The sequence below is a fragment of the Festucalex cinctus genome, chromosome 1 (assembly GCF_051991245.1).
Source record: "Festucalex cinctus isolate MCC-2025b chromosome 1, RoL_Fcin_1.0, whole genome shotgun sequence".
NCBI lineage: Eukaryota > Metazoa > Chordata > Actinopteri > Syngnathiformes > Syngnathidae > Festucalex > Festucalex cinctus.
In genome coordinates, this window is record NC_135411.1 from 46,472,662 (window position 1) to 46,496,140 (window position 23,479).

Consider the following 23,479-nt stretch of genomic DNA (forward strand, 5'->3'; position numbering starts at 1 on the left):
ATTAAACAAACAGTACCAGGAGTCAAAACTTCTGACAGAAGAATTTTAACTAGCGACCCTGACTGGATGGATGAATTGTCTATCTCTGTTGAACCAATTAATCAAACAGTTCCAAGAATAACCTTGCAAGCTGACAAAACTAATGAACCAACCAGTGAAGAGTTATCAAGCACTTGAATGTGTCAGGATGGCCGAGCGGTCTAAGGCGCTGCGTTCAGGTCGCAGTCTCCACTGGAGGCGTGGGTTCGAATCCCACTTCTGACAGAAGAATTTTAACTAGTTACCCTGACTGGATGGATGAATTGTCTATCGACCTTAAACCAATGCAAGAACCAATTAAACAAACAGTACCAAAAAACACTGTGCAAGCTGATAAAACTAATACACCAACCAGTGAAGAGTTATCAAAAACTTGAACGTGTCAGGATTGCCGAGCGGTAGAAGGCGCTGCTTTCAGTTTGCAGTCTCCCCTGGAGGCGTGGGTTCAAATCACACTTCTGACAGAAGAATTTTGACTAGCGACCCTGACTGGATGGATAAATTGTCTATCGACCTGAAACCAATGCAAGAACCAATTAAACAGTACCAGCAGTGCAAGCTGATAAAATAAACCAACCAGTGAAGAGTTATCAAACACTTCAACGTGTCAGGATGGCCGAGCGGTCTCAGGCACTGCGTTCAGGTTACAGTCTCCATTGGAGACGTGGGTTCGAATCCCACTTCTGACAGAATTATTTTAATTAGTTATCCTGACTGGATGGATGAATTGTCCATCAACCTTAAACCAATGCAAGAACCAATTAAACAAACAGTACCAAGAAACACTGTGCAAGCTGATAAAACTAATAAACCAACCAGTGAAGAGTTATCAAAAACTAAAACGTGTCAGGATGGCAGAGCGGTAGAAGGCGCTGCTTTCAGTTTGTAGTCTCCCCTGGAGGCGTTGGTTAGAATCCCACTTCTGACAGAAGAATTTTGACTAGCGACCCTGAAAGGATGGTTAATTGTCTATTGACCTTAAACCAATGCCAGAACCAATTAAACAAACAGTACCAAGAAACTTGTTGAAAGCTGATAAAACTAATAAACCAACCAGTGAAGAGTTAACAAACATTTCAACATGTCAGGATGGCCGAGCGGTCTAAGGCGCTGCGTTCAGGTCGCAGTCTCCAGTGGAGGCGTGGGTTTGAATCCCACTTCTGACAGAAGTATTTTAACTAGCGACCCTGACTGAATGGATAAATTTTCTTTCTACGTTGAACAAATTAAACAAACAGTACCAGGAAACACTGTGCAAGCTGATAAAACTAATAAACCAACCAGTGAAGAGTTATCAAACCCTTCACTGTGTCAGGATGGCCGAGCGGTCTAAGGCGCTGTGTTCAGGTGGCAGTCTCCACTGGAGGCGTCGGTTCGAATCCCACTTCTGACAGAAGAATTTTAACTAGCGGCCCTGACTGGATGGATAAATTGTCTGTCTACCTTAAACCAATGCAAGAACCAATTAAACAAACAGTGCCAAGAAACACTTTGCAAGCTGATAAAACTAATACACCAACCAGTGAAGAGTTATCAAAAACTTGAACGTGTCAGGATTGCCGAGCGGTAGAAGGCGCTGCTTTCAGTTTGCAGTCTCCCTTGGAGGCGTGGGTTCGAATCCCACTTCTGACAGAAGAAATGTTGCAAGCTGATAAAACTAATAAACCAACCAGTGAAGAGTTATCAAACACTTCGAAGTCTCAGGATGGCCGAGTGGTCAAAGGCGCTGCTTTCAGGTCGCGGTCTCCACTGGAGGCGTGGGTTCGAATCCCACTTCTGACAGAAGAATTTTAACTAGCGACCCTGACTGGATGGATAAATTGTCTTTATCTGTTGAACTAATTAAACAAACAGTACCACCAAGCACAGTGCAAGCTGATAAAACTAATAAAACAACCAGTGAAGTGTAATCAAACACGTCAACATGTCAGGATGGCTGCGTTCAGGTCGCAGTCTCCACTGGAGGCGTGGGTTCGAATCCCACTTTTGACAGAAGAATTTTAACTAGCGACCCTGACTGGATGGATAAATTGTCTATCGACGTTGAACCAATTAATCAAACAGTTCCAAGAATAACTTTGCAAGCTGAAAAAACTAGTAAACCAACCAGTGAAGTGTTATCAAGCACTTGAACATGTCAGGATGGCCGAGCGGTCTAAGGCGCTGCGCTTAGGTCGCAGTCTCCACTGGAGGCGTGGGTTCTAATCCCACTTCAGACAGAAGACTTTTAACTAGCGACCCTGACTGGATGGATAAATTGCCTCTCTATGTTGAACCAATTAATCAAACAGTACCAAGAATAACTTTGCAAGCTGACAAAACTAATAAACCAACTAGTGAGGAGTTATCAAACTCTTCAACGTGTCAGGATGGCCGAGCGGTCTAAGGCGCTGCGTTCAGGTCGCAGTCTCCACTGGAGGCGTGGGTTCGAATCCCACTTCTGACAGAAGAAATTTAACTAGTTACCCTGACTGGATGGATGAATTGTCTATCGACCTTAAACCAATGCCAGAACCAATTAAACAAACAGTACCAAGAAACTTGTTGCAAGCTGATAAAACTAATAAACCAACCAGTGAAGTGTTATCAAGCACTTGAACATGTCAGGATGGCTGAGCGGTCCAAGGCGCTGCGTTTAGGTCGCAGTCTCCACTGGAGGCGTGGGTTCTAATCCCACTTCTGACAGAAGACTTTTAACCAGCGACCCTGACTGGATGGATAAATTGTCTCTCTACGTTGAACCAATTAATCAAACAGTACCAAGAATAACTTTGCAAGCTGACAAAACTAATAAACCAACCAGTGAGGAGTTATCAAACTCTTCAACGTGTCAGGATGGCCGAGCGGTCTAAGGCGCTGCGTTCAGGTCGCAGTCTCCACTGGAGGCGTGGGTTCGAATCCCACTTCTGACAGAAGAATTTTAACTAGCGACCCTGACTGGATGGATAAATTGTCTTTCTCCGTTGAACTAATTAAACAAACAGTACCACCAAGCACAGTGCAAGCTGATAAAACTAATAAAACAACCAGTGAAGTGTTATCAAGCACTTGAACATGTCAGGATGGCTGAGCGGTCCAAGGCGCTGTGTTCAGGTCGCAGTCTCCACTGGAGGCGTCGGTTCGAATCCCACTTCTGACAGCAGAATTTTAACTAGCGGCCCTGACTGGATGGATAAATTGTCTGTCTACCTTAAACCAATGCAAGAACCAATTAAACAAACAGTACCAAGAAACACTGTGCAAGCTGATAAAACTAATACACCAACCAGTGAAGAGTTATCAAAAACTTGAACGTGTCAGGATTGCCGAGCGGTAGAAGGCGCTGCTTTCAGTTTGCAGTCTCCCTTGGAGGCGTGGGTTCGAATCCCACTTCTGACAGAAGAAATGTTGCAAGCTGATAAAACTAATAAACCAACCAGTGAAGAGTTATCAAACACTTCGAAGTCTCAGGATGGCCGAGTGGTCTAAGGCGCTGCATTCAGGTCGCGGTCTCCACTGGAGGCGTGGGTTCGAATCCCACTTCTGACAGAAGAATTTTAACTAGCGACCCTGACTGGATGGATAAATTGTCTTTATCTGTTGAACTAATTAAACAAACAGTACCACCAAGCACAGTGCAAGCTGATAAAACTAATAAAACAACCAGTGAAGTGTAATCAAACACGTCAACATGTCAGGATGGCTGAGCGGTCTAAGGGGCTGCGTTCAGGTCGCAGTCTCCACTGGAGGCGTGGGTTCAAATCCCACTTTTGACAGAAGAATTTTAACTAGCGACCCTGACTGGATGGATAAATTGTCTATCGACGTTGAACCAATTAATCAAACAGTTCCAAGAATAACTTTGCAAGCTGAAAAAACTAGTAAACCAACCAGTGAAGTGTTATCAAGCACTTGAACATGTCAGGATGGCCGAGCGGTCTAAGGCGCTGCGCTTAGGTCGCAGTCTCCACTGGAGGCGTGGGTTCTAATCCCACTTCAGACAGAAGACTTTTAACTAGCGACCCTGACTGGATGGATAAATTGCCTCTCTATGTTGAACCAATTGATCAAACAGTACCAAGAATAACTTTGCAAGCTGACAAAACTAATAAACCAACCAGTGAGGAGTTATCAAACTCTTCAACGTGTCAGGATGGCCGAGCGGTCTAAGGCGCTGCTTTCAGGTCGCAGTCTCCACTGGAGGCGTGGGTTCGAATCCCACTTCTGACAGAAGAAATTTAACTAGTTACCCTGACTGGATGGATGAATTGTCTATCGACCTTAAACCAATGCCAGAACCAATTAAACAAACAGTACCAAGAAACTTGTTGCAAGCTGATAAAACTAATAAACCAACCAGTGAGGAGTTATCAAACTCTTCAACATGTCAGGATGGCCGAGCGGTCTAAGGCGCTGCGTTCAGGTCGCAGTCTCCACTGGAGGCGTGGGTTCGAATCCCACTTCTGACAGAAGAATTTCAACTAGCGACCCTGACTGGATGGATAAATTGTCTATCTACGTTAAACCAATGCAAGAACCAATTAAACAAACAGTGCCAAGAAACACTGTGCAAGCTGATAAAACTAATACACCAACCAGTGAAGAGTTATCAAAAACTTGAACGTGTCAGGATTGCCGAGCGGTAGAAGGCGCTGCTTTCAGTTTGCAGTCTCCCTTGGAGGCGTGGGTTCGAATCCCACTTCTGACAGAAGAATTTTAACTAGCGACCCTGACTGGATGGATGAATTGTCTATCTCCGTTGAACCAATTAATCAAACAGTACCAAGAATAACTTTGCAAGCTGACAAAACTAATAAACCAACCAGTGAGGAGTTATCAAACTTTTCAACGTGTCAGGATGGACGAGAGGTCTAAGGCGCTGCGTTCAGGTTGCAGTCTCCACTGGAGGCGTGGGTTCGAATCCCACTTCTGACAGAAGAAATTTAACTAGTTACCCTGACTGGATGGATGAATTGTCTATCTACCTTAAACCAATGCCAGAACCAATTAAACAAACTGTACCAAGAAACTTCTTGCAAGCTGATAAAACAAATAAAGCAACCAGTGAAGAGTTATCAAACACTACAAAGTGTCAGGATGACCGAGTGGTCTAAGGCGCTGCGTTCAGGTCGCAGTCTCCAGTGGAGGCGTGGGTTTGAAACCCACTTCTGACAGAAGAATTTTAACTAGCGACCCTGACTGGATGGATAAATTGTCTGTCTACGTTGAACCAATTAATCAAACAGTTCCAAGAATAACTTTGCAAGCTGAAAAAACTAGTAAACCAACCAGCGAAGTGTTATCAAGCACTTGAACATGTTAGGATGGACGAGCGGTCTAAGGCGCTGTGTTCAGGTCGCAGTCTCCACTGGAGGCGTCGGTTCGAATCCCACTTCTGACAGAAGAATTTTAACTAGCGACCCTGACTGGATGGATAAATTATCTATCTACGTTGAACCAATTAATCAAACAGTTCCAAGAATAACTTTGCAAGCTGAAAAAAACTAGTAAACCAACCAGTGAGGAGTTATCAAACTCTTCAACGTGTCAGGATGGCCGAGCGGTCTAAGGCGCTGCGTTCAGGTCGCAGTCTCCACTGGAGGTGTGGGTTCGAATCCCACTTCTGACAGAAGAATTTTGACTAGCGACCCTGAGTGGATGGATAAATTGTCTATCGACCTGAAACCAATGCAAGAACCAATTAAACAGTACCAGCAGTGCAAGCTGATAAAATAAACCAACCAGTGAAGAGTTATCAAACACTTCAACGTGTCAGGATGGCAGAGCGGTCTCAGGCACTGCGTTCAGGTTACAGTCTCCATTGGAGGCGTGGGTTGGAATCCCACTTCTGACAGAATTATTTTAATTAGTTATCCTGACTGGATGGATGAATTGTCCATCAACCTTAAACCAATGCAAGAACCAATTAAACAAACACTACCAAGAAACACTGTGCAAGCTGATAAAACTAATAAACCAACCAGTGAAGAGTTATCAAAAACTTAAACGTGTCAGGATGGCAGAGCGGTAGAAGGCGCTGCCTTCAGTTTGTAGTCTCCCCTGGAGGCGTTGGTTAGAATCCCACTTCTGACAGAAGAATTTTGACTAGCGACCCTGAAAGGATGGATAAATTGTCTATAGACCTGAAACCAATGCAAGAACCAATTAAACAAACAGTACCAAGAAACACTGTGCAAGAATAACTTTGCAAGCTGAAAAAACTAGTAAACCAACCAGTGAAGTGTTATCAAGCACTTGAACATGTTAGGATGGACGAGCGGTCTAAGGCGCTGTGTTCAGGTCGCAGTCTCCACTGGAGGCGTCGGTTCGAATCCCACATCTGACAGAAGAATTTTAACTAGCGACCCTGACTGGATGGATAAATTGCCTCTCTACGTTGAACCAATTAATCAAACAGTACCAAGAATAACTTTGCAAGCTGACAAAACTAATAAACCAACCAGTGAGGAGTTATCAAACTCTTCAACGTGTCAGGATGGCCGAGCGGTCTAAGGCGCTGCGTTCAGGTCGCAGTCTCCACTGGAGGCGTGGGTTCGAATCCCACTTCTGACAGAAGAAATGTTGCAAGCTGATAAAACTGGATGGATGAATGGTCTATTGACCTTAAACCAATGCCAGAACCAATTAAACAAACAGTACAAAGAAACTTGTTGCAAGCTGATAAAACTAATAAAGCAACCAGTGAAGAGTTATCAGACACTACAAAGTGTCAGGATGACCGAGTGGTCTAAGGCGCTGTGTTCAGGTCGGAGTCTCCACTGGAGGCGTGGGTTCGAATCCCACTTCTGACAGAAGACTTTTAACTAGCGACCCTGACTGGATGGATAAATTGTCTAACTTTGCAAGCTGAAAAAACTAGTAAACCAACCAGTGAAGTGTTATCAAGCACTTGAACTTGAAATTGTCTCTCTACGTTGAACTAATTAATCAAACAGTACCAAGAATAACTTTGCAAGCTGACAAAACTAATAAACCAACCAGTGAGGAGTTATCAAACTTTTCAACGTGTCAGGATGGCCGAGCGGTCTAAGGCGCTGCGTTCAGGTTGCAGTCTCCACTGGAGGCGTGGGTTCGAATCCCACTTCTGACAGAAGAAATTTAACTAGTTACCCTGACTGGATGGATGAATTGTCTATCGACCTTAAACCAATGCCAGAACCAATTAAACATACAGTACCAATAAACTAGTTGCAAGCTGATAAAACTAATAAACCAACCAGTGAGGAGTTATCAAACTCTTCAACGTGTCAGGATGGCCGAGCGGTCTAAGGCGCTGCGTTCAGGTCGCAGTCTCCACTGGAGGCGAGGGTTCGAATCCCACTTCTGACAGAAGAATTTTAACTTGCGACCCTGACTGGATGGATAAATTGTCTATCTACCTTAAACCAATGCAAGAACCAATTAAACAAACAGTACCAAGAAACACTGTGCAAGCTGATAAAACTAATACACCAACCAGTGAAGAGTTATCAAAAACTTGAACGTGTCAGGATTGCCGAGCGGTAGAAGGCGCTGCTTTCAGTTTGCAGTCTCCCCTGGAGGCGTGGGTTCGAATCCCACTTCTGACAGAAGAAATGTTGCAAGCTGATAAAACTGGATGGATGAATGGTCTATTGACCTTAAACCAATGCCAGAACCAATTAAACAAACAGTACAAAGAAACTTGTTGCAAGCTGATAAAACTAATAAAGCAACCAGTGAAGAGTTATCAGACACTACAAAGTGTCAGGATGACCGAGTGGTCTAAGGCGCTGCGTTCAGGTCGCAGTCTCCACTGGAGGCGTCGGTTCGAATCCCACTTCTGACAGAAGAATTTTAACTAGCGACCCTGACTGGATGGATAAATTATCTATCTACGTTGAACCAATTAATCAAACAGTTCCAAGAATAACTTTGCAAGCTGAAAAAAACTAGTAAACCAACCAGTGAGGAGTTATCAAACTCTTCAACGTGTCAGGATGGCCGAGCGGTCTAAGGCGCTGTGTTCAGGTCGCAGTCTCCACTGGAGGCGTGGGTTCGAATCCCACTTCTGACAGAAGAAATTTAACTAGTTACCCTGACTGGATGGATGAATTTTCTATCTACGTTGAACCAATTAATCAAACAGTTCCAAGAATAACTTTGCAAGCTGAAAAAAACTAGTAAACCAACCAGTGAGGAGTTATCAAATTCTTCAACGTGTCAGGATGGCCGAGCGGTCTAAGGCGCTGCGTTCAGGTCGCAGTCTCCACTGGAGGCGTGGGTTCGAATCCCACTTCTGACAGAAGAATTTTGACTAGCGACCCTGAGTGGATGGATAAATTGTCTATCGACCTGAAACCAATGCAAGAACCAATTAAACAGTACCAGCAGTGCAAGCTGATAAAATAAACCAACCAGTGAAGAGTTATCAAACACTTCAAAGTGTCAGGATGACCGAGTGGTCTAAGGCGCTGCGTTCAGGTCGCAGTCTCCACTGGAGGCGTCGGTTCGAATCCCACTTCTGACAGAAGAATTTTAACTAGCGACCCTGACTGGATGGATAAATTATCTATCTACGTTGAACCAATTAATCAAACAGTTCCAAGAATAACTTTGCAAGCTGAAAAAAACTAGTAAACCAACCAGTGAGGAGTTATCAAACTCTTCAACGTGTCAGGATGGCCGAGCGGTCTAAGGCGCTGTGTTCAGGTCGCAGTCTCCACTGGAGGCGTGGGTTCGAATCCCACTTCTGACAGAAGAAATTTAACTAGTTACCCTGACTGGATGGATGAATTGTCTATCGACCTTAAACCAATGCCAGAACCAATTAAACAAACAGTACCAAGAAACTTGTTGCAAGCTGATAAAACTAATAAACCAACCAGTGAGGAGTTATCAAACTCTTCAACGTGTCAGGATGGCCGAGCGGTCTAAGGCGCTGCGTTCAGGTCGCAGTCTCCACTGGAGGCGAGGGTTGAATCCCACTTCTGACAGAAGAATTTTAACTCGCGACCCTGACTGGATGGATAAATTGTCTATCTACGTTGAACCAATTAATCAAACAGTACCAAGAATAACTTTGAAAGCTGACAAAACTAATAAACAAACCAGTGAGGAGTTATCAAACTCTTCAACGTGTCAGGATGGCCGAGCGGTCTAAGGTGCTGCGTTCAGGTCGCAGTCTCCACTGGAGGCGTGGGTTCGAATCCCACTTCTGACAGAAGAATTTTAACTAGCGACCCTGACTGGATGGATGAATTGTCTATCTCCGTTGAACCAATTAATCAAACAGTACCAAGAATAACTTTGCAAGCTGACAAAACTAATAAACCAACCAGTGAGGAGTTATCAAACTTTTCAACGTGTCAGGATGGCCGAGCGGTCTAAGGCGCTGCGTTCAGGTTGCAGTCTCCACTGGAGGCGTGGGTTCGAATCCCACTTCTGACAGAAGAAATTTAACTAGTTACCCTGACTGGATGGATGAATTGTCTATCTACCTTAAACCAATGCCAGAACCAATTAAACAAACTGCACCAAGAAACTTCTTGCAAGCTGATAAAACAAATAAAGCAACCAGTGAAGAGTTATCAAACACTACAAAGTGTCAGGATGACCGAGTGGTCTAAGGCGCTGCGTTCAGGTCGCAGTCTCCAGTGGAGGCGTGGGTTTGAATCCCACTTCTGACAGAAGAATTTTAACTAGCGACCCTGACTGGATGGATAAATTGTCTGTCTACGTTGAACCAATTAATCAAACAGTTCCAAGAATAACTTTGCAAGCTGAAAAAACTAGTAAACCAACCAGCGAAGTGTTATCAAGCACTTGAACATGTTAGGATGGACGAGCGGTCTAAGGCGCTGTGTTCAGGTCGCAGTCTCCACTGGAGGCGTCGGTTCGAATCCCACTTCTGACAGAAGAATTTTAACTAGCGACCCTGACTGGATGGATAAATTATCTATCTACGTTGAACCAATTAATCAAACAGTTCCAAGAATAACTTTGCAAGCTGAAAAAAACTAGTAAACCAACCAGTGAGGAGTTATCAAACTCTTCAACGTGTCAGGATGGCCGAGCGGTCTAAGGCGCTGCGTTCAGGTCGCAGTCTCCACTGGAGGTGTGGGTTCGAATCCCACTTCTGACAGAAGAATTTTGACTAGCGACCCTGAGTGGATGGATAAATTGTCTATCGACCTGAAACCAATGCAAGAACCAATTAAACAGTACCAGCAGTGCAAGCTGATAAAATAAACCAACCAGTGAAGAGTTATCAAACACTTCAACGTGTCAGGATGGCAGAGCGGTCTCAGGCACTGCGTTCAGGTTACAGTCTCTATTGGAGGCGTGGGTTGGAATCCCACTTCTGACAGAATTATTTTAATTAGTTATCCTGACTGGATGGATGAATTGTCCATCAACCTTAAACCAATGCAAGAACCAATTAAACAAACACTACCAAGAAACACTGTGCAAGCTGATAAAACTAATAAACCAACCAGTGAAGAGTTATCAAAAACTTAAACGTGTCAGGATGGCAGAGCGGTAGAAGGCGCTGCCTTCAGTTTGTAGTCTCCCCTGGAGGCGTTGGTTAGAATCCCACTTCTGACAGAAGAATTTTGACTAGCGACCCTGAAAGGATGGATAAATTGTCTATAGACCTGAAACCAATGCAAGAACCAATTAAACAAACAGTACCAAGAAACACTGTGCAAGAATAACTTTGCAAGCTGAAAAAACTAGTAAACCAACCAGTGAAGTGTTATCAAGCACTTGAACATGTTAGGATGGACGAGCAGTCTAAGGCGCTGTGTTCAGGTCGCAGTCTCCACTGGAGGCGTCGGTTCGAATCCCACATCTGACAGAAGAATTTTAACTAGCGACCCTGACTGGATGGATAAATTGCCTCTCTACGTTGAACCAATTAATCAAACAGTACCAAGAATAACTTTGCAAGCTGACAAAACTAATAAACCAACCAGTGAGGAGTTATCAAACTCTTCAACGTGTCAGGATGGCCGAGCGGTCTAAGGCGCTGCGTTCAGGTCGCAGTCTCCACTGGAGGCGTGGGTTCGAATCCCACTTCTGACAGAAGAAATTTAACTAGTTACCCTGACTGGATGGATGAATTGTCTATCGACCTTAAACCAATGCCAGAACCAATTAAACATACAGTACCAAGAAACTTGTTGCAAGCTGATAAAACTAATAAACCAACCAGTGAGGAGTTATCAAACTCTTCAACGTGTCAGGATGGCCGAGCGGTCTAAGGCGCTGCGTTCAGGTCGCAGTCTCCACTGGAGGCGTGGGTTCGAATCCCACTTCTGACAGAAGAAATTTAACTAGTTACCCTGACTGGATGGATGAATTGTCTATCGACCTTAAACCAATGCCAGAACCAATTAAACAAACAGTACCAAGAAACTTGTTGCAAGCTGATAAAACTAATAAACCAACCAGTGAGGAGTTATCAAACTCTTCAAAGTGTCAGGATGGCCGAGCGGTCTAAGGCGCTGCGTTCAGGTCGCAGTCTCCACTGGAGGCGAGGGTTCGAATCCCACTTCTGACAGAAGAATTTTAACTCGCGACCCTGACTGGATGGATAAATTGTCTATCTACGTTGAACCAATTAATCAAACAGTACCAAGAATAACTTTGAAAGCTGACAAAACTAATAAAAAAACCAGTGAGGAGTTATCAAACTCTTCAACGTGTCAGGATGGCCGAGCGGTCTAAGGTGCTGCGTTCAGGTCGCAGTCTCCACTGGAGGCGTGGGTTCGAATCCCACTTCTGACAGAAGAATTTTAACTAGCGACCCTGACTGGATGGATGAATTGTCTATCTCCGTTGAACCAATTAATCAAACAGTACCAAGAATAACTTTGCAAGCTGACAAAACTAATAAACCAACCAGTGAGGAGTTATCAAACTTTTCAACGTGTCAGGATGGACGAGCGGTCTAAGGCGCTGCGTTCAGGTTGCAGTCTCCACTGGAGGCGTGGGTTCGAATCCCACTTCTGACAGAAGAAATTTAACTAGTTACCCTGACTGGATGGATGAATTGTCTATCTACCTTAAACCAATGCCAGAACCAATTAAACAAACTGTACCAAGAAACTTCTTGCAAGCTGATAAAACAAATAAAGCAACCAGTGAAGAGTTATCAAACACTACAAAGTGTCAGGATGACCGAGTGGTCTAAGGCGCTGCGTTCAGGTCGCAGTCTCCAGTGGAGGCGTGGGTTTGAATCCCACTTCTGACAGAAGAATTTTAACTAGCGACCCTGACTGGATGGATAAATTGTCTGTCTACGTTGAACCAATTAATCAAACAGTTCCAAGAATAACTTTGCAAGCTGAAAAAACTAGTAAACCAACCAGCGAAGTGTTATCAAGCACTTGAACATGTTAGGATGGACGAGCGGTCTAAGGCGCTGTGTTCAGGTCGCAGTCTCCACTGGAGGCGTCGGTTCGAATCCCACTTCTGACAGAAGAATTTTAACTAGCGACCCTGACTGGATGGATAAATTATCTATCTACGTTGAACCAATTAATCAAACAGTTCCAAGAATAACTTTGCAAGCTGACAAAAACTAGTAAACCAACCAGTGAGGAGTTATCAAACTCTTCAACGTGTCAGGATGGCCGAGCGGTCTAAGGCGCTGCGTTCAGGTCGCAGTCTCCACTGGAGGTGTGGGTTCGAATCCCACTTCTGACAGAAGAATTTTGACTAGCGACCCTGAGTGGATGGATAAATTGTCTATCGACCTGAAACCAATGCAAGAACCAATTAAACAGTACCAGCAGTGCAAGCTGATAAAATAAACCAACCAGTGAAGAGTTATCAAACACTTCAACGTGTCAGGATGGCAGAGCGGTCTCAGGCACTGCGTTCAGGTTACAGTCTCCATTGGAGGCGTGGGTTGGAATCCCACTTCTGACAGAATTATTTTAATTAGTTATCCTGACTGGATGGATGAATTGTCCATCAACCTTAAACCAATGCAAGAACCAATTAAACAAACACTACCAAGAAACACTGTGCAAGCTGATAAAACTAATAAACCAACCAGTGAAGAGTTATCAAAAACTTAAACGTGTCAGGATGGCAGAGCGGTAGAAGGCGCTGCCTTCAGTTTGTAGTCTCCCCTGGAGGCGTTGGTTAGAATCCCACTTCTGACAGAAGAATTTTGACTAGCGACCCTGAAAGGATGGATAAATTGTCTATAGACCTGAAACCAATGCAAGAACCAATTAAACAAACAGTACCAAGAAACACTGTGCAAGAATAACTTTGCAAGCTGAAAAAACTAGTAAACCAACCAGTGAAGTGTTATCAAGCACTTGAACATGTTAGGATGGACGAGCGGTCTAAGGCGCTGTGTTCAGGTCGCAGTCTCCACTGGAGGCGTCGGTTCGAATCCCACATCTGACAGAAGAATTTTAACTAGCGACCCTGACTGGATGGATAAATTGCCTCTCTACGTTGAACCAATTAATCAAACAGTACCAAGAATAACTTTGCAAGCTGACAAAACTAATAAACCAACCAGTGAGGAGTTATCAAACTCTTCAACGTGTCAGGATGGCCGAGCGGTCTAAGGCGCTGCGTTCAGGTCGCAGTCTCCACTGGAGGCGTGGGTTCGAATCCCACTTCTGACAGAAGAAATTTAACTAGTTACCCTGACTGGATGGATGAATTGTCTATCGACCTTAAACCAATGCCAGAACCAATTAAACATACAGTACCAAGAAACTTGTTGCAAGCTGATAAAACTAATAAACCAACCAGTGAGGAGTTATCAAACTCTTCAACGTGTCAGGATGGCCGAGCGGTCTAAGGCGCTGCGTTCAGGTCGCAGTCTCCACTGGAGGCGTGGGTTCGAATCCCACTTCTGACAGAAGAAATTTAACTAGTTACCCTGACTGGATGGATGAATTGTCTATCGACCTTAAACCAATGCCAGAACCAATTAAACAAACAGTACCAAGAAACTTGTTGCAAGCTGATAAAACTAATAAACCAACCAGTGAGGAGTTATCAAACTCTTCAACGTGTCAGGATGGCCGAGCGGTCTAAGGCGCTGCGTTCAGGTCGCAGTCTCCACTGGAGGCGAGGGTTCGAATCCCACTTCTGACAGAAGAATTTTAACTCGCGACCCTGACTGGATGGATAAATTGTCTATCTACGTTGAACCAATTAATCAAACAGTACCAAGAATAACTTTGAAAGCTGACAAAACTAATAAACAAACCAGTGAGGAGTTATCAAACTCTTCAACGTGTCAGGATGGCCGAGCGGTCTAAGGTGCTGCGTTCAGGTCGCAGTCTCCACTGGAGGCGTGGGTTCGAATCCCACTTCTGACAGAAGAATTTTAACTAGCGACCCTGACTGGATGGATGAATTGTCTATCTCCGTTGAACCAATTAATCAAACAGTACCAAGAATAACTTTGCAAGCTGACAAAACTAATAAACCAACCAGTGAGGAGTTATCAAACTTTTCAACGTGTCAGGATGGACGAGCGGTCTAAGGCGCTGCGTTCAGGTTGCAGTCTCCACTGGAGGCGTGGGTTCGAATCCCACTTCTGACAGAAGAAATTTAACTAGTTACCCTGACTGGATGGATGAATTGTCTATCTACCTTAAACCAATGCCAGAACCAATTAAACAAACTGTACCAAGAAACTTCTTGCAAGCTGATAAAACAAATAAAGCAACCAGTGAAGAGTTATCAAACACTACAAAGTGTCAGGATGACCGAGTGGTCTAAGGCGCTGCGTTCAGGTCGCAGTCTCCAGTGGAGGCGTGGGTTTGAATCCCACTTCTGACAGAAGAATTTTAACTAGCGACCCTGACTGGATGGATAAATTGTCTGTCTACGTTGAACCAATTAATCAAACAGTTCCAAGAATAACTTTGCAAGCTGAAAAAACTAGTAAACCAACCAGCGAAGTGTTATCAAGCACTTGAACATGTTAGGATGGACGAGCGGTCTAAGGCGCTGTGTTCAGGTCGCAGTCTCCACTGGAGGCGTCGGTTCGAATCCCACTTCTGACAGAAGAATTTTAACTAGCGACCCTGACTGGATGGATAAATTATCTATCTACGTTGAACCAATTAATCAAACAGTTCCAAGAATAACTTTGCAAGCTGAAAAAAACTAGTAAACCAACCAGTGAGGAGTTATCAAACTCTTCAACGTGTCAGGATGGCCGAGCGGTCTAAGGCGCTGCGTTCAGGTCGCAGTCTCCACTGGAGGTGTGGGTTCGAATCCCACTTCTGACAGAAGAATTTTGACTAGCGACCCTGAGTGGATGGATAAATTGTCTATCGACCTGAAACCAATGCAAGAACCAATTAAACAGTACCAGCAGTGCAAGCTGATAAAATAAACCAACCAGTGAAGAGTTATCAAACACTTCAACGTGTCAGGATGGCAGAGCGGTCTCAGGCACTGCGTTCAGGTTACAGTCTCCATTGGAGGCGTGGGTTGGAATCCCACTTCTGACAGAATTATTTTAATTAGTTATCCTGACTGGATGGATGAATTGTCCATCAACCTTAAACCAATGCAAGAACCAATTAAACAAACACTACCAAGAAACACTGTGCAAGCTGATAAAACTAATAAACCAACCAGTGAAGAGTTATCAAAAACTTAAACGTGTCAGGATGGCAGAGCGGTAGAAGGCGCTGCCTTCAGTTTGTAGTCTCCCCTGGAGGCGTTGGTTAGAATCCCACTTCTGACAGAAGAATTTTGACTAGCGACCCTGAAAGGATGGATAAATTGTCTATAGACCTGAAACCAATGCAAGAACCAATTAAACAAACAGTACCAAGAAACACTGTGCAAGAATAACTTTGCAAGCTGAAAAAACTAGTAAACCAACCAGTGAAGTGTTATCAAGCACTTGAACATGTTAGGATGGACGAGCGGTCTAAGGCGCTGTGTTCAGGTCGCAGTCTCCACTGGAGGCGTCGGTTCGAATCCCACATCTGACAGAAGAATTTTAACTAGCGACCCTGACTGGATGGATAAATTGCCTCTCTACGTTGAACCAATTAATCAAACAGTACCAAGAATAACTTTGCAAGCTGACAAAACTAATAAACCAACCAGTGAGGAGTTATCAAACTCTTCAACGTGTCAGGATGGCCGAGCGGTCTAAGGCGCTGCGTTCAGGTCGCAGTCTCCACTGGAGGCGTGGGTTCGAATCCCACTTCTGACAGAAGAAATTTAACTAGTTACCCTGACTGGATGGATGAATTGTCTATCGACCTTAAACCAATGCCAGAACCAATTAAACATACAGTACCAAGAAACTTGTTGCAAGCTGATAAAACTAATAAACCAACCAGTGAGGAGTTATCAAACTCTTCAACGTGTCAGGGTGGCCGAGCGGTCTAAGGCGCTGCGTTCAGGTCGCAGTCTCCACTGGAGGCGTGGGTTCGAATCCCACTTCTGACAGAAGAAATTTAACTAGTTACCCTGACTGGATGGATGAATTGTCTATCGACCTTAAACCAATGCCAGAACCAATTAAACAAACAGTACCAAGAAACTTGTTGCAAGCTGATAAAACTAATAAACCAACCAGTGAGGAGTTATCAAACTCTTCAACGTGTCAGGATGGCCGAGCGGTCTAAGGTGCTGCGTTCAGGTCGCAGTCTCCACTGGAGGCGAGGGTTCGAATCCCACTTCTGACAGAAGAATTTTAACTCGCGACCCTGACTGGATGGATAAATTGTCTATCTACATTGAACCAATTAATCAAACAGTACCAAGAATAACTTTGAAACCTGACAAAACTAATAAACAAACCAGTGAGGAGTTATCAAACTCTTCAACGTGTCAGGATGGCCGAGCGGTCTAAGGTGCTGCGTTCAGGTCGCAGTCTCCACTGGAGGCGTGGGTTCGAATCCCACTTCGGACAGAAGAATTTTAACTAGCGACCCTGACTGGATGGATGAATTGTCTATCTCCGTTGAACCAATTAATCAAACAGTTCCAAGAATAACCTTGCAAGCTGACAAAACTAATGAACCAACCAGTGAAGAGTTATCAAAAACTTGAACGTGTCAGGATGGCCGAGCGGTCTAAGGCGCTGCCTTTAGGTCGCAGTCTCCACTGGAGGCGTGAGTTCTTATCCCACTTCTGACAGAAGACTTTTAACCAGCGACCCTGACTGGATGGATAAATTGTCTCTCTACGTTGAACCAATTAATCAAACAGTACCAAGAATAACTTTGCAAGCTGACAAAACTAATAAACCAACCAGTGAGGAGTTATCAAACTCTTCAACGTGTCAGGATGGCCGAGCGGTCTAAGGCGCTGCGTTCAGGTCGCAGTCTCCACTGGAGGCGTGGGTTAGAATCCCACTTCTGACAGAAGAATTTTAACTAGCGACCCTGACTGGATGGATAAATTGTCTATCTCCGTTGAACCAATTAATCAAACAGTTCCAAGAATAACCTTGCAAGCTGACAAAACTAATGAACCAACCAGTGAAGAGGTATCAAGCACTTGAATGTGTCAGGATGGCCGAGCGGTCTAAGGCGCTGCGTTCAGGTCGCAGTCTCCACTGGAGGCGTGGGTTCGAATCCCACTTCTGACAGAAGAATTTTAACTTGCGACCCTGACTGGATGGATAAATTGTCTATCTACCTTAAACCAATGCAAGAACCAATTAAACAAACAGTACCAAGAAACACTGTGCAAGCTGATAAAACTAATACACCAACCAGTGAAGAGTTATCAAAAACTTGAACGTGTCAGGATTGCCGAGCGGTAGAAGGCGCTGCTTTCAGTTTGCAGTCTCGCCTGGAGGCGTGGGTTCGAATCCCACTTCTGACAGAAGAAATGTTGCAAGCTGATAAAACTGGATGGATGAATGGTCTATTGACCTTAAACCAATGCCAGAACCAATTAAACAAACTGTACCAAGAAACTTCTTGCAAGCTGATAAAACTAATAAAGCAACCAGTGAAGAGTTATCAAACACTACGAAGTGTCAGGATGACCGAGTGGTCTAAGGCGCTGCGTTCAGGTCGCAGTCTCCAGTGGAGGCGTGGGTTTGAATCCCACTTCTGACAGAACAATTTTAACTAGCGACCCTGACTGGATGGATAAATTGTCTGTCTACGTTGAACCAATTAATCAAACAGTTCCAAGAATAACTTTGCAAGCTGAAAAAAACTAGTAAACCAACCAGTGAAGTGTTATCAAGCACTTGAACATGTTAGGATGGACGAGCGGTCTAAGGCGGTGTGTTCAGGTCGCAGTCTCCACTGGAGGCGTCGGTTCGAATCCCACTTCTGACAGAAGAATTTTGACTAGCGACCCTGAGTGGATGGATAAATTGTCTATCGACCTGAAACCAATGCAAGAACCAATTAAACAGTACCAGCAGTGCAAGCTGATAAAATAAACCAACCAGTGAAGAGTTATCAAACACTTCAACGTGTCAGGATGGCAGAGCGGTCTCAGGCACTGCGTTCAGGTTACAGTCTCCATTGGAGGCGTGGGTTGGAATCCCACTTCTGACAGAATTATTTTAATTAGTTATCCTGACTGGATGGATGAATTGTCCATCAACCTTAAACCAATGCAAGAACCAATTAAACAAACACTACCAAGAAACACTGTGCAAGCTGATAAAACTAATAAACCAACCAGTGAAGAGTTATCAAAAACTTAAACGTGTCAGGATGGCAGAGCGGTAGAAGGCGCTGCTTTCAGTTTGTAGTCTCCCCTGGAGGCGTTGGTTAGAATCCCACTTCTGACAGAAGAATTTTGACTAGCGACCCTGAAAGGATGGATAAATTGTCTATAGACCTGAAACCAATGCAAGAACCAATTAAACAAACAGTACCAAGAAACAATGCAATCTGAAAAAATAAACCAACCAGTGAAGAGTTATCGCGGACATTTCCCATCATTTCTAATTAAACCCGAATTTAATGATTAGATAAATTCGATTTTTTTCTTTTCTAAGAAAGATCGGAAATATTATCCAGTGTGGACGACCTCGAACGTTTTATTGACGATTATTTTTATAGCTGCGCGATGGATGAGCCGGCGGCTAGTCGGGATAATCCTTCGAAAAAAAAAAGGAAAAATGACTCGTCAACAGACACGGACGATTTAGCAACCGCCGACGTATCGGTGAGTATGCTGGATTCCATAAATACAAAACTTGACGTCCTCTGTCTTATCCGCGAGGACGTCAAAGAATTAAAGGCAAGTTTGGAATTCGTTAGCCAACAGGTAAGCGATCTCCAATGCGATAACTCCGAGCTACGCTCCTCTCTCGTCGCTGTCACAGCCGAGTTGGAGACGATTAAAAAGGAAAATAAAATGCTAAAGGAAACGGTCTTAGATGTTCAATCCCGTAGTATGCGGGAAAATCTAATATTCTCAGGTATATCCGAAAATTCTCCAGATAATCCAGAGAGTGAGATAAAAAAATTCATGACATCATCGCTAAAGATCCCACAGGAGACGGTAAATAATATCTCTTTTCACCGTGTACACCGGCTCGGAGCTCGTAAGGGCAATAAGCCCCGTCCTATTATTGCTAAGTTCGAACATTTTAAACATAAAGAATTGGTAAAAAGTAAAGGACGGGAGCTCAAAGGGACATCTTTCGGGATGAATGATCAATTCCCAAGAGAGATAAACGAGCGGCGAAAAGTACTGTTTCCTATAATGAAACAAAATAGACAGGAGGGTAAACGGACTTCGATGGTCGTTGATAAATTATATATCGACGGCCAGCTATTCCGAAACCCAACCTCGACCCCTTGGCTGTTCTAACTGACAATTGGTAGAGCCGAGCATTGTGTGATTATTTGACATATGTATATGTATATGTATGTGTATGTATATGTGTATATATGTATATATATGTATATGTATATGTATGTATATGTATATGTATGGATAATGGGTTACGAAATAGAATATGAATTTATATTATGCATAGGCTATATAGTAATAATAATAATAATAATAATAATATAAAAATATATTCCTAAAAAAAAATAATAATAATAATAATAATAATCTCACTTAGGTCACCATTTACTGGTGTATTGTTATGTTGAATCCCCCACAGATTTCCTTCACACTCACTTCCCCCCACGTTTCTTCACTATTATACTTATCTACTTGCTATCTCTCTCTTTATATAAATTATATAAATTGCCTAATTACTCTTTTGCTATCCTACAATATGTTAATATTAATAAGCAGCTTATATAGATGTATACATAAGACTGAGTCTATATTGCTTGTATGCAGAAATTAGTTCTGGTCTCCTGGAATGTGTGTGGCGCTCGCTCCCAGGCAAAAAGAATAAAAATTTTAGACCATCTCTCAAAATTTAAGGCAGATATTTGTCTCCTACAAGAAACCCACTTACAAAAATCAGAAGAAAAATTATTTATAGATACAAATTTTAGTCAAGTTTACTCTGCCTCCTATAATAGTAGACAAAGAGGTGTCTCTATACTTATACATAAGAATTTATTCTTTACTCTAAATAATATAGTAACAGATTTAGAGGGCCGATATATTATTATCCAGGTAACTATATTTAATAAAGTATATACAATTGGTAATTTATATGCCCCAAATAATGATGACCCTGATTTTTTCCATGAATTTTTCTCTCGGTTACTCGATTTAGCAACAAATTCTACTATTATTATTGGAGGTGATTTTAACACGGTCTTGAACCCGTTAATAGATCGTTCTAATAATACGATATATACAAGGCGATTACGATCCGCTAAAGTAATAGATGAATATATGGAGGATTTTGGCCTCAGCGATGGCTGGAGACTTCAAAACCCAACTAAGAAGGAATTTACTTTCTTCTCTGCTGTGCACCGATCATTCTCAAGAATTGATTTTTTCCTTACAAATAATTCTATTGTTGATAAAACTGCTATAAAAATACATTCTATAATTATAAGTGATCATGCACCAGTCTCCCTCACTCTACAAATTGACTCTACCTTTAAACCTCCCCCGATATGGCGTTTTAACATCTCATTACTGAAAGACGTAGAGTTTGATAAAATTATTAGAAGGGAGTGGGCAGATTTTTTGGAAATAAATGACTCTCCAAATATATCTCCATCTCTTCTCTGGGAAGCAGGGAAAGCGGTAATTAGAGGGAAAATTATATCATATTCAACTTATAAAAAGAAACAGGATCAAAAATTAGAAAAATACCTGGAAGATAAAATTAAACAACTAACGGATGAATATGTATTAAACCCAAATAATCAAATATGGATAGAACTACAGAATATAAAAATACAGTTAGATAACATGTTATCTAAAAAGACAGAGTTTATAATACAACAGTTGAGATATAATAATTTTGAACATAATAATAAATCAGGTAAATTCCTGGCAAATCAACTTCAACGGAATCGGGAAAAATCTCTTATAATGGCTATTAAAGATATAAATGGTGAATGCACACAATCACCAGAAGAAATTAACCATATTTTTTATAACTATTATCGAAATCTATACACAGAAATTAATAGACCTAACCCTGAATATATTGAGGAATTCCTAAACAGCTTAAATATACCTCAGTTATCTATTGAACATAAAGATATTCTCGATACCCCGCTTACTATAGATGAGTTGTATCGTGCTTTAGACAGTATGCCTAATGGCAGAGCACCTGGTCCAGACGGCTTTCCGGCTATATTTTTTAAACATTTCTGGTTAATGTTTGCTCCATTATTTCTAAGAGTAGTAACTGAAATTAAAAGTAAAGGTGATATACGTCAAGATATGAATATAGCAGCAATTAAACTTTTATTAAAGCCAGAAAAAGACCATACCCTCCCGTCAAGTTACCGACCGATATCACTAATTAATACCGATATTAAAATTATCGCTAAGGCCTTGGCATCTCGATTAGAGACGGTAATCTCGACAATTATTCATAGTGATCAAACAGGTTTTATTAAAGGTCGTCATTCTACTAATAATATTAGGAGACTCTTTAACTTGATTAGTATGTCACAGCCGTATGATAAAAAGGCAGTTGTTATTTCGCTGGATGCAGAAAAAGCATTCGATAAAGTTAACTGGTCCTTCCTCTTTGCTGTCTTAAATAAATTCGGCTTCGGGGAGTCATTCATTCAATGGGTCTCAATATTATATGATTCTCCTAAAGCTACAGTTACTACTAATGGGATTACATCACAGAGTTTTACTTTACAAAGGGGAACAAGACAAGGGTGCCCAATTTCTCCTTTATTATTTGCTATATTTATTGAGCCGCTTGCATTAGCTATACGTCAGGATAGACGGATCCAAGGAATCCACTCCGGGACAATAGAACATAAAATTAATCTATATGCCGATGATATATTACTCTATTTAGAAGAACCTGCTATCTCGCTAGGGGAAGCATTTAAATTAATAACTAAATTCTCTCACTTATCAGATTACTCTATTAACTGGACAAAATCAACATTATTACCTATTACAGAAAATTCATGGAATCCTACAAGTCAGGATCCACACTACTCCTTTCCTACAGGTAATTTAAAATACTTAGGTGTTAAAATTTCACCTAAGTTAACTGAATTAACTTCTTTAAATTTTTCACCATTATTGGATAGTATCCGTAGTGACCTGGAGCGCTGGAATAATCTTCCGATCTCTTTAATAGGACGGATAGCTACTATAAAAATGAAAGTTTTACCAAAGATTAATTATTTATTTTCAATGATTCCATTTAAACCTACGTCTAACTGGTTCCAATCGCTGGACTCTGCTATCATAAAATTCTATTGGAATAAAAAAAAAGCCAAAATTAGTCTATCTACTCTTCAGGAAAGTAAATCTAAAGGAGGTTTAGAGGCACCAAACTTTATGTACTATTATTTAGCTAATCAACTACAATATCTTGTGCTATGGACACAACCCAACAGAGATACTAACTGTTGGTTGGAATTGGAGCAGAAGGATTGTAATAATCTTAGACTGTCAGATTTACTCTTTATTACAAAATCAATAAGACGACATAATTGTTTTAAAAACCCAATGATAGCCGCCACCCTGACTGCCTGGTGGAAGGCATTAGAAATTACAAACTCCCAATTGGCGCCCTGTGGGCTCTCTCCCATTTGGCATAACCCCGACTTTCAACTTAATAATCAGTCGTTCCATTTAAGCCTATGGGAGCAGAAAGGAATTACACACCTTCATCATCTTTTCTCAGATAATAAGTTTATATCGTATACAAACTTGGTCCAGAAATATGAAATAAAAAAGGGAAATTTCTTACATTATCTGCAAGTTAAAAATATGGTTAAGAAACAAATCCCAACACTTCAGGATACGCTCCAACTGCCTGTCTTAGCTAAAGATATTATAAAGCTTTCTCCAACAACAATAAAGAAAATATCAAAAATATATAAGTTATTTTTATACACAAATAAAA

The 23,479-nt window shown here is 42.2% G+C and overlaps 1 protein-coding gene and 56 non-coding genes across 57 annotated transcripts in view; 56 read left to right on the forward strand and 1 right to left on the reverse strand.

Annotated features, from left to right (window-relative positions):
• The window catches only part of ccdc18 (coiled-coil domain containing 18), a 74,831-nt gene that overhangs the window by 13,329 nt on the left and 38,023 nt on the right, over positions 1-23,479 (reverse strand). The window lies entirely within an intron of this gene.
• trnal-cag (transfer RNA leucine (anticodon CAG)) lies at positions 182-264 on the forward strand. Its single transcript has one exon. It is a non-coding gene; the product is annotated as a tRNA-Leu (tRNA).
• On the forward strand, positions 646-728 carry trnal-cag (transfer RNA leucine (anticodon CAG)). Its single transcript has one exon. It is a non-coding gene; the product is annotated as a tRNA-Leu (tRNA).
• trnal-cag (transfer RNA leucine (anticodon CAG)) lies at positions 1,123-1,205 on the forward strand. The gene has a single exon. It is a non-coding gene; the product is annotated as a tRNA-Leu (tRNA).
• Positions 1,350-1,432, forward strand: trnal-cag (transfer RNA leucine (anticodon CAG)). Its single transcript has one exon. It is a non-coding gene; the product is annotated as a tRNA-Leu (tRNA).
• trnal-cag (transfer RNA leucine (anticodon CAG)) lies at positions 1,589-1,671 on the forward strand. The gene has a single exon. It is a non-coding gene; the product is annotated as a tRNA-Leu (tRNA).
• trnal-cag (transfer RNA leucine (anticodon CAG)) lies at positions 1,737-1,821 on the forward strand. Its single transcript has one exon. It is a non-coding gene; the product is annotated as a tRNA-Leu (tRNA).
• trnal-uag (transfer RNA leucine (anticodon UAG)) lies at positions 2,176-2,258 on the forward strand. The gene has a single exon. It is a non-coding gene; the product is annotated as a tRNA-Leu (tRNA).
• On the forward strand, positions 2,403-2,485 carry trnal-cag (transfer RNA leucine (anticodon CAG)). The gene has a single exon. It is a non-coding gene; the product is annotated as a tRNA-Leu (tRNA).
• Positions 2,642-2,724, forward strand: trnal-uag (transfer RNA leucine (anticodon UAG)). The gene has a single exon. It is a non-coding gene; the product is annotated as a tRNA-Leu (tRNA).
• trnal-cag (transfer RNA leucine (anticodon CAG)) lies at positions 2,869-2,951 on the forward strand. Its single transcript has one exon. It is a non-coding gene; the product is annotated as a tRNA-Leu (tRNA).
• On the forward strand, positions 3,096-3,178 carry trnal-cag (transfer RNA leucine (anticodon CAG)). The gene has a single exon. It is a non-coding gene; the product is annotated as a tRNA-Leu (tRNA).
• Positions 3,335-3,417, forward strand: trnal-cag (transfer RNA leucine (anticodon CAG)). The gene has a single exon. It is a non-coding gene; the product is annotated as a tRNA-Leu (tRNA).
• On the forward strand, positions 3,483-3,567 carry trnal-cag (transfer RNA leucine (anticodon CAG)). Its single transcript has one exon. It is a non-coding gene; the product is annotated as a tRNA-Leu (tRNA).
• Positions 3,712-3,794, forward strand: trnal-cag (transfer RNA leucine (anticodon CAG)). The gene has a single exon. It is a non-coding gene; the product is annotated as a tRNA-Leu (tRNA).
• trnal-uag (transfer RNA leucine (anticodon UAG)) lies at positions 3,939-4,021 on the forward strand. Its single transcript has one exon. It is a non-coding gene; the product is annotated as a tRNA-Leu (tRNA).
• Positions 4,166-4,248, forward strand: trnal-cag (transfer RNA leucine (anticodon CAG)). The gene has a single exon. It is a non-coding gene; the product is annotated as a tRNA-Leu (tRNA).
• trnal-cag (transfer RNA leucine (anticodon CAG)) lies at positions 4,405-4,487 on the forward strand. The gene has a single exon. It is a non-coding gene; the product is annotated as a tRNA-Leu (tRNA).
• Positions 4,644-4,726, forward strand: trnal-cag (transfer RNA leucine (anticodon CAG)). The gene has a single exon. It is a non-coding gene; the product is annotated as a tRNA-Leu (tRNA).
• On the forward strand, positions 4,871-4,953 carry trnal-cag (transfer RNA leucine (anticodon CAG)). The gene has a single exon. It is a non-coding gene; the product is annotated as a tRNA-Leu (tRNA).
• Positions 5,110-5,192, forward strand: trnal-cag (transfer RNA leucine (anticodon CAG)). The gene has a single exon. It is a non-coding gene; the product is annotated as a tRNA-Leu (tRNA).
• trnal-cag (transfer RNA leucine (anticodon CAG)) lies at positions 5,565-5,647 on the forward strand. The gene has a single exon. It is a non-coding gene; the product is annotated as a tRNA-Leu (tRNA).
• Positions 6,509-6,591, forward strand: trnal-cag (transfer RNA leucine (anticodon CAG)). The gene has a single exon. It is a non-coding gene; the product is annotated as a tRNA-Leu (tRNA).
• trnal-cag (transfer RNA leucine (anticodon CAG)) lies at positions 6,748-6,830 on the forward strand. The gene has a single exon. It is a non-coding gene; the product is annotated as a tRNA-Leu (tRNA).
• On the forward strand, positions 7,047-7,129 carry trnal-cag (transfer RNA leucine (anticodon CAG)). Its single transcript has one exon. It is a non-coding gene; the product is annotated as a tRNA-Leu (tRNA).
• Positions 7,286-7,368, forward strand: trnal-cag (transfer RNA leucine (anticodon CAG)). Its single transcript has one exon. It is a non-coding gene; the product is annotated as a tRNA-Leu (tRNA).
• trnal-cag (transfer RNA leucine (anticodon CAG)) lies at positions 7,525-7,607 on the forward strand. The gene has a single exon. It is a non-coding gene; the product is annotated as a tRNA-Leu (tRNA).
• trnal-cag (transfer RNA leucine (anticodon CAG)) lies at positions 7,764-7,846 on the forward strand. Its single transcript has one exon. It is a non-coding gene; the product is annotated as a tRNA-Leu (tRNA).
• trnal-cag (transfer RNA leucine (anticodon CAG)) lies at positions 7,992-8,074 on the forward strand. Its single transcript has one exon. It is a non-coding gene; the product is annotated as a tRNA-Leu (tRNA).
• On the forward strand, positions 8,220-8,302 carry trnal-cag (transfer RNA leucine (anticodon CAG)). Its single transcript has one exon. It is a non-coding gene; the product is annotated as a tRNA-Leu (tRNA).
• trnal-cag (transfer RNA leucine (anticodon CAG)) lies at positions 8,445-8,527 on the forward strand. The gene has a single exon. It is a non-coding gene; the product is annotated as a tRNA-Leu (tRNA).
• Positions 8,673-8,755, forward strand: trnal-cag (transfer RNA leucine (anticodon CAG)). Its single transcript has one exon. It is a non-coding gene; the product is annotated as a tRNA-Leu (tRNA).
• Positions 9,138-9,220, forward strand: trnal-cag (transfer RNA leucine (anticodon CAG)). The gene has a single exon. It is a non-coding gene; the product is annotated as a tRNA-Leu (tRNA).
• On the forward strand, positions 9,365-9,447 carry trnal-cag (transfer RNA leucine (anticodon CAG)). Its single transcript has one exon. It is a non-coding gene; the product is annotated as a tRNA-Leu (tRNA).
• Positions 9,604-9,686, forward strand: trnal-cag (transfer RNA leucine (anticodon CAG)). The gene has a single exon. It is a non-coding gene; the product is annotated as a tRNA-Leu (tRNA).
• On the forward strand, positions 10,059-10,141 carry trnal-cag (transfer RNA leucine (anticodon CAG)). Its single transcript has one exon. It is a non-coding gene; the product is annotated as a tRNA-Leu (tRNA).
• Positions 11,003-11,085, forward strand: trnal-cag (transfer RNA leucine (anticodon CAG)). The gene has a single exon. It is a non-coding gene; the product is annotated as a tRNA-Leu (tRNA).
• Positions 11,242-11,324, forward strand: trnal-cag (transfer RNA leucine (anticodon CAG)). Its single transcript has one exon. It is a non-coding gene; the product is annotated as a tRNA-Leu (tRNA).
• trnal-cag (transfer RNA leucine (anticodon CAG)) lies at positions 11,481-11,563 on the forward strand. The gene has a single exon. It is a non-coding gene; the product is annotated as a tRNA-Leu (tRNA).
• Positions 11,708-11,790, forward strand: trnal-cag (transfer RNA leucine (anticodon CAG)). Its single transcript has one exon. It is a non-coding gene; the product is annotated as a tRNA-Leu (tRNA).
• Positions 11,935-12,017, forward strand: trnal-cag (transfer RNA leucine (anticodon CAG)). The gene has a single exon. It is a non-coding gene; the product is annotated as a tRNA-Leu (tRNA).
• trnal-cag (transfer RNA leucine (anticodon CAG)) lies at positions 12,174-12,256 on the forward strand. Its single transcript has one exon. It is a non-coding gene; the product is annotated as a tRNA-Leu (tRNA).
• trnal-cag (transfer RNA leucine (anticodon CAG)) lies at positions 12,629-12,711 on the forward strand. The gene has a single exon. It is a non-coding gene; the product is annotated as a tRNA-Leu (tRNA).
• trnal-cag (transfer RNA leucine (anticodon CAG)) lies at positions 13,573-13,655 on the forward strand. The gene has a single exon. It is a non-coding gene; the product is annotated as a tRNA-Leu (tRNA).
• Positions 13,812-13,894, forward strand: trnal-cag (transfer RNA leucine (anticodon CAG)). Its single transcript has one exon. It is a non-coding gene; the product is annotated as a tRNA-Leu (tRNA).
• Positions 14,051-14,133, forward strand: trnal-cag (transfer RNA leucine (anticodon CAG)). Its single transcript has one exon. It is a non-coding gene; the product is annotated as a tRNA-Leu (tRNA).
• Positions 14,278-14,360, forward strand: trnal-cag (transfer RNA leucine (anticodon CAG)). The gene has a single exon. It is a non-coding gene; the product is annotated as a tRNA-Leu (tRNA).
• On the forward strand, positions 14,505-14,587 carry trnal-cag (transfer RNA leucine (anticodon CAG)). The gene has a single exon. It is a non-coding gene; the product is annotated as a tRNA-Leu (tRNA).
• trnal-cag (transfer RNA leucine (anticodon CAG)) lies at positions 14,744-14,826 on the forward strand. The gene has a single exon. It is a non-coding gene; the product is annotated as a tRNA-Leu (tRNA).
• Positions 15,199-15,281, forward strand: trnal-cag (transfer RNA leucine (anticodon CAG)). The gene has a single exon. It is a non-coding gene; the product is annotated as a tRNA-Leu (tRNA).
• trnal-cag (transfer RNA leucine (anticodon CAG)) lies at positions 16,143-16,225 on the forward strand. Its single transcript has one exon. It is a non-coding gene; the product is annotated as a tRNA-Leu (tRNA).
• trnal-cag (transfer RNA leucine (anticodon CAG)) lies at positions 16,382-16,464 on the forward strand. The gene has a single exon. It is a non-coding gene; the product is annotated as a tRNA-Leu (tRNA).
• On the forward strand, positions 16,621-16,703 carry trnal-cag (transfer RNA leucine (anticodon CAG)). The gene has a single exon. It is a non-coding gene; the product is annotated as a tRNA-Leu (tRNA).
• On the forward strand, positions 16,848-16,930 carry trnal-cag (transfer RNA leucine (anticodon CAG)). Its single transcript has one exon. It is a non-coding gene; the product is annotated as a tRNA-Leu (tRNA).
• trnal-cag (transfer RNA leucine (anticodon CAG)) lies at positions 17,302-17,384 on the forward strand. Its single transcript has one exon. It is a non-coding gene; the product is annotated as a tRNA-Leu (tRNA).
• Positions 17,529-17,611, forward strand: trnal-cag (transfer RNA leucine (anticodon CAG)). Its single transcript has one exon. It is a non-coding gene; the product is annotated as a tRNA-Leu (tRNA).
• trnal-cag (transfer RNA leucine (anticodon CAG)) lies at positions 18,007-18,089 on the forward strand. Its single transcript has one exon. It is a non-coding gene; the product is annotated as a tRNA-Leu (tRNA).